The sequence below is a fragment of the Xenopus tropicalis genome, chromosome 5 (genome assembly GCF_000004195.4).
Source record: "Xenopus tropicalis strain Nigerian chromosome 5, UCB_Xtro_10.0, whole genome shotgun sequence".
Lineage (NCBI taxonomy): Eukaryota > Metazoa > Chordata > Amphibia > Anura > Pipidae > Xenopus > Xenopus tropicalis.
In genome coordinates this window covers 58,602,802-58,617,583 of record NC_030681.2, presented here as the reverse complement: position 1 = coordinate 58,617,583, position 14,782 = coordinate 58,602,802, and the positions used below count along the sequence as shown (strand labels likewise).

At 39.9% G+C, this 14,782-nt stretch overlaps 1 protein-coding gene across 1 annotated transcript in view; it reads left to right on the top strand.

Moving 5' to 3' along the window:
* pex7 (peroxisomal biogenesis factor 7) overlaps window positions 1-14,782 on the top strand; it is a gene marked incomplete at its 5' end in the record, with an annotated part of 198,821 nt that overhangs the window by 7,358 nt on the left and 176,681 nt on the right.

Sequence of the window (14,782 nt, the reverse complement as noted above, 5' to 3'; positions counted from 1 at the left end):
TTCCATAATATAAACACACATACTAGAAACAAAAATTATTCTATGCATGAATATACAACTGATTTGGAAAGTCCCATGTCTTCTGAATGTGCCAATACCAAATAATATATAGTTTTATGGAGATTTCTCACTTGTATAGTCAAAAACCCCCAGCAGTACACTACCAAATTTCCAAAGCACTGCTTCAGAAAGCTGCATAGGACAAAAATTCAAGGACAAAAATTCCACTAACAGAAGGTTTATCCCAGAAAATTGTACATTTTTGGAAAGAATAGATTCTGGGGAATAAAGAATAGGCACAACTGTCTGTCTACTCCAAACTGTCAAGTCGCAATGCTTTCCTAAAGTTATTGGTTTTTATCAAAATTTGTGAAATTTTTAAAAAATCGCTTCAAAGCTTCCAGTCTATGGTATCTTATCTCCTACAGGTCATAAAGTAACCAAATAAAACACCTTAAATAAAAACGCCAGGGGTCCACTGAACAGTTTGATGCCCAATATGAATAGGTTTACCTAAGTATGTGGCATGTAGGGGCCCCAATGTGAACATACCCCCATATGATCAATCATTTCTGTTATTTTAGCTCCAGCAAAATCAACACATTTACATCATTTATGTGGGATAAAGCTAGTAAAAAGTGCGCTCACCCCAGAAAGTCATATATTTTTTGGAAAGTACACATTTCCCCGAATCTAAAATGGGTACCCATGTCTTTCTACTCCAAAGTACCAAGCCACACAGCTTTTCTACAGTTAGCAATTTTGATGACATTTCCAAAAATCCCCTCAAAGCTTCCAATTTTCAGCATCTTATCTCCCACATAGTGTTAGGTACCAAGATTAAACACCCTAAATATGAACGCCAGGGGTCCACTGAACAGTTTGATGCCCAATATCTATAGGTTTACCTAAATATTTGGCATGTAGGGGCCCCAATGGGAACATACCCCCATATGATTTATCATTTCAGCTCCTGCAAAATCAACACATTTACATCCTTTATGTGGGATACACTCACCCCAGAAAGCCATATATTTTTGGAAAGTATACATCTCCCCAAATCTATAATGGGTAAACATTTCTTTTTGCTCCAAAGTACCAAGCTGTAAAGCTTTCCTAAGTTTGCAGATTTTTATGACATTTAGAAAATCGCATAAAAATGTTGCAATTTTCCGCATTTATCTCTCACAATTTCTTGATAAAGATCAGATAAAGGCAAATCACCCCAAATAGGAACACCTATGGTCTACTGAACAGTTTAATGCCCAATATGCATAGATATACCAAAGTCTGTGATATGTACTGAACCCAAAATGAAAATAGTGCATAAGGATTTCTCGCCTGCCAGCTCAGCTTTTGCATAGAGAGCCCCCTGTCAGTGTATTATGTGCCAAAACTTCCCCTAACTATACAAAGACCCCCACAAAACCATATATTTTTGGAAAGTACACATTCTGACAAATTCAACAACGGTAGAGAGTCCTTTCTACACCAAAGTACCAATCTTCAAAGCTTTCCTAAAGTTATTGGTTTTTATGACATTTAAGAAAATAACCTAAAAATGTTGCAATTTGCCGCATTTATCTCACACAATTTCTTGCGTACAAAGGCAAATCACACCAAATTGGAACACCTAAGGTCTACTGAACAGTTTGATGCCCAATATGCAGAGATATATCAAAGTCTGTGGTGTGCTGACCCCACACATGACTTGTAATTAGTGGTCAGAATATCTGATCCAATAGTCACGCTGTCAAAATAAACAGTTTTTAGGTTAAAGAAACTAAAAACAAAGTGGTAAAATAAAAAAAAAACAAACAAAAAAAAACAAAGTGTTTGTGTATACATGTGTGTACATGTGTAAAAGTTGTGTGTAAGTGTGTATATAAGTGTGAAAAATGAAAAAACAACAAAAAAAAACAAAAAAAAAACCTGCTAAATTGTGTGCTGTGTGCATACGTCGTTGGCAGTAAAAAGGTTAAAATATTATCTCCGCTGTTTTGAGGTGGCAAGTTCCCGTGGACAGTCAGAAGATTTGAATATTCGAGATTTTAAATTTTAAATTGTATGGAATAATGGGAAAACATTTGCTATTCAATAAAAACCCACCCCAGGTGACATTTACTTTGAAAGAGAGTGTTTGGAGACAGCAATGGCTTTCCACATATCTCCTTATCTATCTCCTGTGCTTGCCATAGGAATTATGGTTTGGCAAGAATGGGAACAGCGACCAGAGGAGCACCAGGAGCAACATAGTCCTTTAATCCTGCTAGGATCAGGAAGCCTAGTCACTTCATGAGGGGCATACTTTCTCTTGGTGAGCTGCCTAATGATGAAGTGGTGAAGTATTACGTCTGAGCCATGTTGCCATTCTCCAGGTCTTTGAGCAGGACTTTGAAACAGTGACTGCACACTCTGAGACGCCGCTTGGCATCTGCAATGCATGCATCTGCAGTGTTGCATTTCTAAGGCACTGGCAATTTCCAGCAGGTTTTTTTTTTACCTTATTGGCATGAGCCAGCCAACCTTCAGCAGGATACTTACTCAGGTGTTGAGTGCACTAATACCGCACAAATTGCCTGGGAGCCATTGAATGCATTCATTTTTCGCTCACAGCACCTCGGCCTCAACAGTAGCATGTGGATCATGAATGTGCTATCTGGTTTTACTAGAAGTGTCCACGATGCCCCTATCCTGCGTCAGTCATCTCTCCCAAGGAGAAATAGCAGAAACTGGCTTGTGGGGTAAGTAAATATTCTCTTTTCTATCATTTAGTAGAAAGAGTCCCTTTAAGTGATCTGTTTTACCTAATTGTCACGGTCGGTATTCCTAAACTCAGAACAGGCTCCAAGGGTCCGGTCTCGGTCTCTTCTGCCTATAACCGCCGCTTTTCACGTCGGGAGGAGCCCTTCGCTACTCTGATGCCGCCAGGTCTTATTGTGAGTGACCCAAGGAGAGAGTTCTGAGCAGGCACGGGAACCAATCGTATGACAGGCAGATGGGGAACACTTCGGAGTGGTCTTGACAGGCTGGAGTCAGCAACAGTCAGGCAGCGCAGCACAGAATCAGAATCCAAGAGAATAGTCAGGCAGGCAGAGGTCGGTTCAGGCAGCAGACAAGAAAGGTCAAAAACGGGCAAAGGTCAATTCAGGCAGCAAGCAAGAGTGGTCAGATACAGGCAAGGTCAGGAACACAGCAGAACAGCAGATAATCACACCCAGGAAGTAACCAAAGGAAAACCTACGTTGGGCAACGAATACCATTCAGTGAGCGCTTTAAATATTTGAATTTGGCGCCGAAAATGACTTCACGCGCGCCAGGGACAAAACGGCAGAGTGAGGCGTGCGCGCGCCTAGAAGACAACGGTGGGCGTTCCAGGTAATGTTATATTACCCCCCATCCAGAGGGGGCCACCGGACCCCTAGGCTTATCAGGGAACCTGGCGTGGAATTGTCGAACAAGACGATCTGCCCGAACATCAGAGGCTGGGACCCACAACCTCTCTTTAGGGCCATAACCTTTCCAGTGTACCAGGTATTGTAGCCTACCCCTAGAGAGGCGGGAGTCCACTAACCTTTGTATCACATACTCAGGCTGTCCTTCAACAGAAATGGGAGAAGGAGGAGGAGACCTCTGCCAAACCACTCTAGCAGGTTTTAATAAAGAGACATGGAAAGAATTAGAAATTTTGAGTTCAGGAGGGAGCTCTAATCGGACCGTGTTGGGGTTAATAACTTCAGATACAGAGAAAGGACCAATATATTTGGGTGCAAATTTAGAAGAAGAAACCTTCAGAGGAACATTTTTAGAAGAAAGCCAAACTTTATCACCAACCTGATATTCTGGCAATACTTTATGATGTTTATCGAAGGCTTTCTTTTGAACAGCTACTGCGGTGGATAATGACTTTGCCAAATGCTGGAGAACTGATTGACTAAGGAATCAACAGCAGGGACATCAGAAGATGTGGTAGAGAAAGAGAAAACTCAAAAACAACAAAAAACGGAGACTCTCCAGTGGATGAGTGAGTGGAATTATTGAATGCAAACTCAGCCCAAGGAAGAATCTCAGCCCAAAGGGATTGGTTACTGGAGACATAACACCTGAGGTACTGCTCCAGAGACTGATTTGTCCTCTTCGTCTGTCCGTTGGTCTGTGGATGATAAGCAGAGGAGAAGGACAAATCTGTACCCATCAGTAAAGAGAAGTTCTACCTCTAGGAGGAGAGGAACCGGGAATTAACTCTATGGCACAGTTGCAAGGTCTGTGTGGGGGAAGTGTTTCGGCTGCCTTTTTAGAAAAGACGTCCGCAAACGGTGAATAAGGAGAAGGTTGCCCCTGTAAAGAGGTTGTGGCCACAACTTGGACAGGCTTCATGCATAAGCTCTAACAGTCTGTTCCCCACTGAAGTATCCTGTTAGTTAGCCAATCAATTTGGGGACTGTGCTTTCGCAGCCAAGGGAGACCTAAGATCACCGGGGTATGCGGGCAATCTATGATAAAAATGAAAATTTGTTCCACATGGAGAGAACTTATAGACAAGGACAGCTTACAGACTTGAAAGATATACAGTAACCCCGCGACCAAGGGAAGTACCATCAATAGCAATTAACTTGACAGAAGGGACTAAAGGAAGTGTGGGTATTGCGTGTCTGTGGGCAAAGTTAACATCTAAAAAGTTCCCTTCCGCCCCTTAATCAATGAAAGCCAGGCTCTCCACAGTACTCGTATCCCATCCAAAAAGGACCGGAATCATGACTTTAGAAGAACTTTGTTGAGGAGTAGAAATGACATTGCCCAAGCAGAACTCCCCAGATCTGTTTGGCTCTGTCGTTTTCCGGCCTTTTGGGACAAGAGCTACGAAACTGACCTCTATCCCCACAATACAAACACAACCCATTAGCCTGTCTATGACCCTTTTCCTCAGCAGATAAGCGGGTAGAACCCAGCTGCATGGGTTCATCTAAGGGCCTAGAAGAAGTCTGCTCAGGTTTGAATAAACACTCTGGAGGAAAGGTTTGTGGAGCCACTGCAGGAAGTCTTTCCTGGCGTCTCTCCCTGTGCCTCCTATCAATCTGAATGGCAAGGTGCATGAGGGAGTCTAGGGAGGAAGATGTGGGAAAATTAACCAGGCTGTCTTTCACAGCGTCAGATAGCCCCACTCTAAACTGACTTCATAAGGCAGTATCATTCCACCCTGTTTCTACCGCCCAACGGCGGAATTCAGTACAATAATCCTCGACCCATCGTTTACCTTGCCTGAGGTTACAAATAGCAGAGGCAGAACGATCAGGGTCATCATAGATTATCGCCATGGCCTTAAAAAAGGAATCAAGGGATGAACGGGCTGGGTCAGAGGGTAAAGTAAATGCCCATAACTGAGGATCCCCTAGTAGAAGGGTCATAATGAAATTAACTTTTAGCTCCTCGGTAGAAAAAGAACGAGGGAGGAAGCTAAAATACAATTTACATGCTTCCTGGAAAGCAAAAAATTTACTGTGCTCCCCCGAAAACTTTTCAGGGAACGGAACCGTAGGCTCCACTACATACACTCCCGGAGCAGTGTGAGGAGAACTGCCTCCTGGGAGAGAAGCAGGAGTCGGAGCGGCAGGCTTTTGTTGGAGCGCATCCAATCTTACAGACAGTCTCTGGAGCCATTGGATAATCTGGTCTTGCTTGGCTTCTTGTTCCCCTAGACGCTGGAGGAGATTTGCCCGGATAGCCTCAGCGGAGGGAGGTGATGCAGCAGCCCCTTCAGCATCCATGTCTTTTCGGGCCCAACGTAATGTCACAGTTGGTATCCTTAAACTCAGAACAGGCTCTAAGGGTCCGGTCTCGGCTCACTCTTCTGCCTATAACCGCTGCTTTTCACGTTGGGACGATCCCTTCACTACTCTGATGCCGCCAGGTCTTATTGCGAGAGACCCAAGGAGAGAGTTCTGAGCAGGCACGGGAACTAATCGTATGACAGGCAGATGGGGAACACTTCGGAGTGGTCAGGACAGGCCGGAGTCAGCAACAGTCAGGCAGCGCAGCACAGAATCAGAATCCAAGAGAATAGTCAGGCAGGCAGAGATCGGTTCAGGCAGCAGACAAGAAAGGTAAAAAACAGGCAAAGGTCAATTCAGGCAGCAAGCAAGAGAGGTCAGATACAGGCAAGGTCAGGAACACAGCAGAACAGCAGATAATCACACCCAGGAAGTAACCAAAGGAAAACCTACGTTGGGCAACGAATACCATTTAGTGAGCGCTTTAAATATTTGAATTTGGCGCTGAAAATGACGTCACACCTAGAAGACAACGGCGGGCGTCCCCGCACTGGAGGAGGCGGCGGGCGTCCCCGCCGCCCCACTAGACCACCAGGTATTGTTACACTAATGCAATGTGTGTGACCACTAGGTACAGGGTAACTAGTTCTAGTCTATTGATTGTTTGGCTTACTCAATTTTGTAGTTTGCCTTGAGGCTCATATTTGTTGAACTCGGAGAAATGTAGCTTTATTGTAGTATCTTTTTAGCATATAATCATGTGAGTAGGTTACAGAAACATCGCTTGCGTTGGGTTTATTTTTATCTTAAGAAATATTAACCTATGTATTGTATTTTCTGCCTTGAGCTTTTGGCACAGTCTTATGGGATTTGTAGTCAGTACTTGTATATGTAAGAATTCACTTGCAAACAAGTACTATAGTATTGTAGAAATGTATTGAGCATACTATATGCTATTATTAAACAACTATTGCTTTGTCAAATTTTCTCTGCATCTTGGAATTTGGGATTTTAGCTTATGCCGCGCGTAGCTTATTTTTAGCAAGCCGAACACTTCTTGCTGAGAATACACTATACCTCATGCCTCATGTCCCTGTAGCTGATCGCTACCTTTTTTTACCTGAAAAGCCAGTATATTGCCTGCACTATTTGATTTTCATAAACGCTGTATTTGCTCTATTGCGGCCACCATGTTGGATATTTAAATTAATTCAACATGGCGCTGCGTAAGGAAACGCACATGCGTGAACCATCTCCCTCCCCCTAGAGGCGGGAGCGACCTACTCTGCCCGAGCCGCTCCTGCTTGTGAGATTGAAAGCGCGTTCACAGGGTATGTTAAATGCGCATGCGCTTACTCTCTAACATCTAAAAAGTTCCCTTCCGCCCCTTAATCAATGAAAGCCAGGCTCTCCACAGTACTCGTATCCCATCCAAAAAGGACCGGAATCATGACTTTAGAAGAACTTTGTTGAGGAGTAGAAATGACATTGCCCAAGCAGAACTCCCCAGATCTGTTTGGCTCTGTCGTTTTCCGGCCTTTTGGGACAAGAGCTACGAAACTGACCTCTATCCCCTTTTTTTACCTGAAAAGCCAGTATATTGCCTGCACTATTTGATTTTCCTAAACGCTGTATTTGCTCTATTGCGGCCACCATGTTGGATATTTAAATTAATTCAACATGGCGCTGCGTAAGGAAACGCGCATGCGTGAACCATCTCCCTCCCCCTAGAGGCGGGAGCGACCTACTCTGCCCGAGCCGCTCCTGCTTGTGAGATTGAAAGCGCGTTCACAGGGTATGTTAAATGCGCATGCGCTTACTCAGTAGCTGGTAAGAATGCTACCAAGTAATTTAGCATATCATATCTCCCAACTGTCAGTGCCAAATACCCCCGCACATCTTGCCGTTGTTGTTAAAATATTCAAATGCTCTTAAAATGTAGTTCATTGCCCATCTCCCCTTTGTTTCTTTTGCCCACTTTTGTGCTCCCTGCATGTTGCTTAATCTTTGATCTTTTTTGTTTGTATTCTATTTATGCAGGACATATGCTTTAGTATTGCATTAGCAGCCTGTTGGGCACCATTGTTGTTTTTCAAATACAAGTTGAAGGTTTCAGAATTTTTAGATATACCTGTTAAACAAACAACCTTCATACATAATCCATAAATCTGTTTTTGTTTCTCCTTTGTAGGCAACGCAGGGTATGGGCTTCTGCTTTGTCTGATGACCCCTGTTTCCTCATTCGACTGGCGAATATAGGTATAATAGTGCCCATCTGAAGACATGCAATGTTATTGAGCACCTCTTTTGGGTGCTTAAATCACGATTCCGAAGCCTCTTGGCCACTGGGGGAGCTCTTTATTCCCTCAGGAAGGTTTCAGACAACATTGTTGTCTGTGCTGCATTTCACAATGTTGCAATGCAGCATGGTTTACCAGCTGACTTTAATGATGATCTGGAATCAGAGATTGAGAGGTATGTTGCCAGACACGAGGATAACCAACCACAGGGGGGAAGAGTGCACAACCTCACACTTTAGTTGTAAATGTGATAAACATCCGCAATGTTTGCTGAGGTTTAAAATAAATTTTAAATTATTAAAAATCTTTTAAAGGACCATTAATAAAAAACTAAAATGTGTGTTTTGGAACGCTTTTAGCTTTTTAACGCTAGCATCCTAGCAAACCGTAAATGTTTTTACTTGGTCTTTCCTAGCCAGTAATATTAGAAATCCAAAAATGAACTCAACAATAACTTGACGAAGTACATTAAAGGAACAGTAACACCAAAAAATGAAAGTGTATAAAAGTAATAACAATATAAGTTAGCTGCTGTGTAGCCATGGGGGCAGCCATTCAAAGGAGAAAAGGCACAGGTTACTTAGCAGATAACAGATAAACCCCCATTATATGGGGCTTATCTACTAGTTATCTGCTATATAACCTGTGCCTTTTTTCCAGCTTGAATGGCTGCCCCCATGGCTACACAGCAATTTATTTATAAGTTAGTAGCTTTTCTGTAGCAAAAACGCCAGTTTTTTGCAGAGCAACAGCACATTATATTTTAATTACTTTAAAACACTTTAATTTTTTGATGTTATTGTTCCTTTAAGACCCATGCTTGTTTTTTGCCTTTAATATGTAGGGAGTAATGGGGATCCTTATCCTTTAAAATGCTTTAGATTATTTACATTTAATTAAAAATTTTAAATCTCAATTTTACAGAATATAATACTCTTCTTTTCTCGCATATAAAGAGACTACTGATTGTGATGTGCTGGCGGTCCCCTAGCAGTGAATACCTGAATGCCTGGAACATTATGAGGTGTAAGTAGAAGTTAATCACAAATTGAGAAATTTATGAAACCCTAAAATCTTTTAAAAAATTCCAGCGGTTTCTAATTTCAGGTGTCTGCTATCCTGCCATGTTATGGTTATCTAATGTTGACATCCTATGATACTTTGTAAGGTTTTTGAGACAACAAATCCTACATTTGGTAGCTTGGACATGTCACTGATTGGACCCACATTCTAGGACAGAGATGCTGTTGAGGACTGACAAATGTTCTTTGTCCATGGCACAACATCCCTCACTGCTTACTGGCATATTTAAGTGATTCCCATTTACTCTGATAAAAAATAGAGATGTTTAAAATGTATTTTTGTTTTTTATCTTACTTTGCAGCCTATATATGGGCCAATTTCTTAGGACACTCACACTAAAACGGGCTTCTTTCCTGGATAGGAATGTAGCAAAAAAGTGCTTAAGTTGCACATCTCGTGGTTGGCTTCACAGTGCTGTTCTTAGCACTGTAACTCAAAAGTAACTCAAAGTAACTCCACAGCATTTACACCTCTGTGAGTTTCGGATGTCACCTCTGAAGAGTTACAAAGTGCCATTGTGATTGGATTAGTGAAAGAGTACATATGCTGAGGACTTCCCATACCAGTCAGTTGAACTGAAGAAGCTGGTCGGATGAGTAGTGAAACGTCTTCAATGATTACTTAACAAGTCCAGTTGCTTTATTTTTACTAGATGTTCTTAGGGGAGTTACAAACTTCAGCATTGTATGGATTTTCTAGGTAAGTGAGGGTGTGTAGTATTGGCAAGTAAACTTAATTTAATAGCTGGTACTATTATGTTTATAACAATGTTCCTGTTTATTTCTTTTTCTTGTAGAATCAACAGGATTTTTTTTATTAACTTCACAGACCTTGGAAGTGGAGCATGCAGTGTGAAGACTGGCTTTGTTGTATAAAAAATTACACACTTTTCCAGCATGTATAAAATTAGATTTCCCATGTCTTTTTTTAAATTAAATGAATAACTTATACCTTGACCCTATAGTATTTGGCAAATTCTTCCAATGTGAAAAAAATGTTTGTACAAATAAAAAAGTTTCCAGTTATAAACAAGATCTATTGATGTCAAATGTATCATGTTTCTTTCATTAACACATTTCTCCAAAACATAAAAAATTACTGTAGGCCTCTGTTGCCCCAGAAATCTGGTCAAGGCATGCTCTTTGCATACAAAATCAAAATATATGCTTGGCAAAGATAGACCTTCTGTATATAAAAGCAAGAATACAGTGACATTATAACAAAATATAATGTGCTCCATTTATAAACATGCACAGGATTACTTTGAGGACTGTAAAGTAGAGAAGCCCATAGACTGGCAGGTGTAGCAGGTGTAAACTTTTAGGTGTAGCAGGAGAGCCCTGCCAACACTGGTCTTCACTGATGCCCTTTTGGAGTTAACAGGGTTCCTGTACATGGCCAGAGCTTATCCAAATACGTGGTGCCAAAAGGGATCAGACAGAGGCAAGGTCAAAGTCAGGCAAATGGTCAGGGGCAGGCAGCAAAGTCAATGTCAGGAAAAACCAAGAGTGTAACTCAGTAACAATTAACACGAGAAGGATTTTAGCACGGTCGGGAACCCTGAAACGCTTGGAGGTAGAAATGCAGACTGGTCTCCTAACATAAGTTTCATATTGTGCAGGTAAAGTATACTTTTGGTCTTTAACCCTTTCCCTACCAAGCATGAAGGTACTACATTATTTCAGAAAAGGCTTTATCTGCCAAGCACATAGTACCACATAGTACCTACTTTCTTGGCAGAAAAGGCTTTCTTTCTGCATCGGTGGCTTTTGTCACAGTTAGTTTTTTTTTTTACCTATTTACACACACTCACGTGCATTTACACACACACACAACACAACTTTTACTAAATGTAGATTTTGTTTCTGCTTTTCTGCCTTTTTTTCTTTTTGTTTTTCTAAATTTGTTTTTTGCTTTTGTACATATTTACGCACATTCACACACCTTTTAGAGGTGTATACACAAACACACACATATACTTTTTATTTTTTGTTTTGTTCCTTATTTTATCATTTTGCTTTTTTTTTTTCCCCCCTGAAAACTATTTATTTCACAGCGTGACCATTGGATCAGGTGTTCTGATCACTAACCATGCTGTAAAACTATTAATTTTGTGATTTAATTGATTTGCCTAATTGTATTTAATTTTTTTTTAAGTGTAGCTTTGCCATTTGGTAGTTTGGTGTTGAAAAATGTCTTCATCTGTTTCTGATATGTCAGAATGTGTACTTTTCAAAGATATATGGATTTTTGAGGGTCTCTGTACAGTTGTGGGGGGTCTTACGGCACATAATATGCAGTTGGAGCTCTGTTAGCAGAAACTTACTTGGCAGGTGAGAACATTTATATGCACTATTTTGATTTGGGGTCAGTACATAAGCACACTTTGGTATATCTATGCATTTTGGGCATCAAATCATTCAACAGACCTCTGGCATTCATATTTGGAGTGATTTACGTTTGTATGTAAAAAATTTTGCAAAGATAAATGTGGCAAATTGCAATGTTTTTAGATGATTTTCAGAAATGTCATAAACACTAACTTTAGAAAAGCTTTGCAGATTGGTACTTTGGTGTAAAAAAGTGTTTTTACCTATGTTGCACTTGTCTGATTGTGCACTTTCCAAAACGATATGGTTTTCAGGGGTCATCCTGCATTTTTGCCTCTTTTACCACACACAAAACCGTGTGTTTATGAATTAGGTAAATGTAAGCCATGAAATTAGTGTGCCTGTAAGTGCCATGTACTTCGATAAACTTATATATATTGTACATCAAACTGTTTGGTAGGCCTCACATTTAGAGGGTGTATTATATGGTTACATAATGACCTGTAAGAAAAGATAGTGCAAAGTGGAAGTTTTGAGGTGATTTTCAGAAGATACGTCAAACTCGCCAATTTTATAAAAGCTTTGCGGCTTGGTACTTTGAAGTGGAAAGACATGGGTACCCATTTTAGATTCAGGGGGATGTGTACTTTCCAAAAATATATGGTTTTCTGGGTTGAATATACATTTTTTATAGCTTTAGTCCACATAAAATGCCGTAAATGTGCTGTTTTTGCAGTAGCTAAAATGACAGAAATGATAGATTGTATGGGGTATCTTCACTTAGGGGCCCCTATATGCCACATGCTTAGGTAAACCTTTGCACATTGGGCATCATACTGTTCAGTGGACCTCTGGCATTCATAGTTTTATTTTGGTACCTAATGATATGTGGGAGATAAAAAGCTGTAGAGTGGAGGCTTTGAAACGATTTTTCACATTTCACAAATTTTTATAAAAACTGCTAAATTTAGGAAAGCATTGCAACTTGGTAATTTGGAGTAGAAAGACACTTGTGCCTATTCTGTATCCATCAGAATCTGTTCTTTCCAAAAATGTATTGTTGTCTAGGCTAAACCTATTCTAAGTGGAATATTTGGCCTTGAAATATAAAGTATGCAGATTTCTGGAGCAGTGCTTTGGAAAGTTAGTAGTGTACTGCTGGGACCTTTTGACCTATGCAAGTGAGAAATCTCCATAAAACTACATATTTTGACGTGTTCAAGAGACATTGAAATTTCCAACTGTCTTTCTACTCCAAATTACCAAGTTGAAATGCTTTCCTAAATGTACCAGTTTTTATAAAAAAAATGTTGAAAAATCATGAGACCAAAGTATGTGCTTTATGTACAGACCCCAAATAAAAGTAGTGCATATGATTTTTTTCACCTGCTGACTCAGCTTCTGCTAACAAAGCCCCCAACTGCATATTATGTGCTAGTCTAAAACTGCATTTAAATTACACAAATGAAATACAACAAAATAAAATTATTTTATTGCGTGGTTAGTGGACAAAATACCTAATCCAATAGTCACACTGTGAAATAAATAGTTTTAAGGGGAAAAACAAAAGACAAAATGATGAAAAAACTGAATTGACTGAGAAAAAAGCAAAAGAAAAGTATGTGTCTGTTTGTGTATACTTGTGTGTTTACACCCCTAAAAAGTGTGTGTATATAAGTGTGTAAATATGTACAAAAGCAAAAAAAATAAAAAACAGAAAAGCAGAACAAAAGCTACATTTAATAAACAGTGTGTGGTGTGTGTGTTTATATAGGTTAAAAAAAGGCCACTTTTTTGTGAGCTTGAAGGTCCTTGGCTGCACAGAGGTTCCTAGGATCGCAGAGTCTCTGCAGCAGGAAGTGAGCAGGTGAGCTCAGAGGGGATGGGGAATGAAGCTTGTTGCCAGGGGGTTGGGGGCGCACTGGACTCTCTTTTATAAGAGAGCAGAGGGAAAAGCTTGATCTGCAAAGCAAATATGTGATATGTGCTTTGCAGATAAAGCCTTTTCTGTAAAGCATATATCACATACGTGCTTGGCAGGAAAAGCGTTAAGCAAAACAGGGATTGTTTGTCCATATATTGCAGTATACTTCAAGCTGGTGCTGGTGCAATGAGGTTGTGTCCACAAAGACAACAACACAAGATTCTCTGCACTCACCCATTATCAATATATATATATGTTATTTGTAAATGTAATTACTATAGAAAGCAGCATTTGATGAACTTTTGGTTGTTACTTTTTAAACAATGTTGTAAGTGCCAGGCTCCTCTAGCAAGATGCTGTAAAATCTGCTGGCGTTTGTTATATTCAAACGCCAGAGCCACCAGGGCAGAGAATAGAAAGGACAGGCAGACACTGCTTTTAATAGCAGTTATATATACAAATAACTAAAAAACCATTACAAATATGTAATGAATGTACAGAATATTGCAAAGTTGCTTAGAATTAAGTTTTCTTTTATTAAGCAAAAAATAGTTTTTGGGGTTGACGTTCTTTAAGAACAAATTCTTAAATCATTTATTTTATAAATAGTACCTGTGAAGAATAGTTCAAAACAATATACTCACTACAAAGAAAAGGGAATGTTACGTTTTACCTATACAGCGTAAGCACTCTAAAAGTAACCTTCTTTAAAGCAGTCTGGATCTGGTACCATTTCTCAAGTGTAATTGAAACCTCCAGAAAACAGAAACAGATACCGATAAAAACATGCACAATACATTTCTGTGGGAATGGTCTAAATCAGAACATAAAAGTGAACCCCAAGATAAATGAGACGGACATATATATTAGTTATTAAGACCCATAGGCCAGGCCAGGGAACCCTTAATTCATGCATTAAAAAAATCAATTAAAATATGCATGATATATATATATATATATTATATTTCTCCCAAATCTTATCAGTACATGTATCAGTAAATGTTTCCCTCAGTGCATACTGTAGTGCATTTATTTTTCTGTAGACAATGATTCAGTAATCATGTAATTCAATGATTCATTAAAAAAATCAATTAATGTGTATAACCAATATCTTATAAAATATGCATGAACTAAAAGCCCAATTATATTTCTCCCAAATCTTATCAGTAAATGTTTCCCTCGGTGCATACTGTAGTGCATTTATTTTTCTGTAGACAATGATTCAAGTCAGGCCCAGGGGGAACTTCGGGGCCAGGCTCAATTTGAGTAAGTGACTTACTCACTGTGGGCGAGAATAATATATCCCTAGTGGAGAATCATATGGGAAGACGAGTACATATGCACCCAATATTCAGAGCATTGAATACCAACATTTTG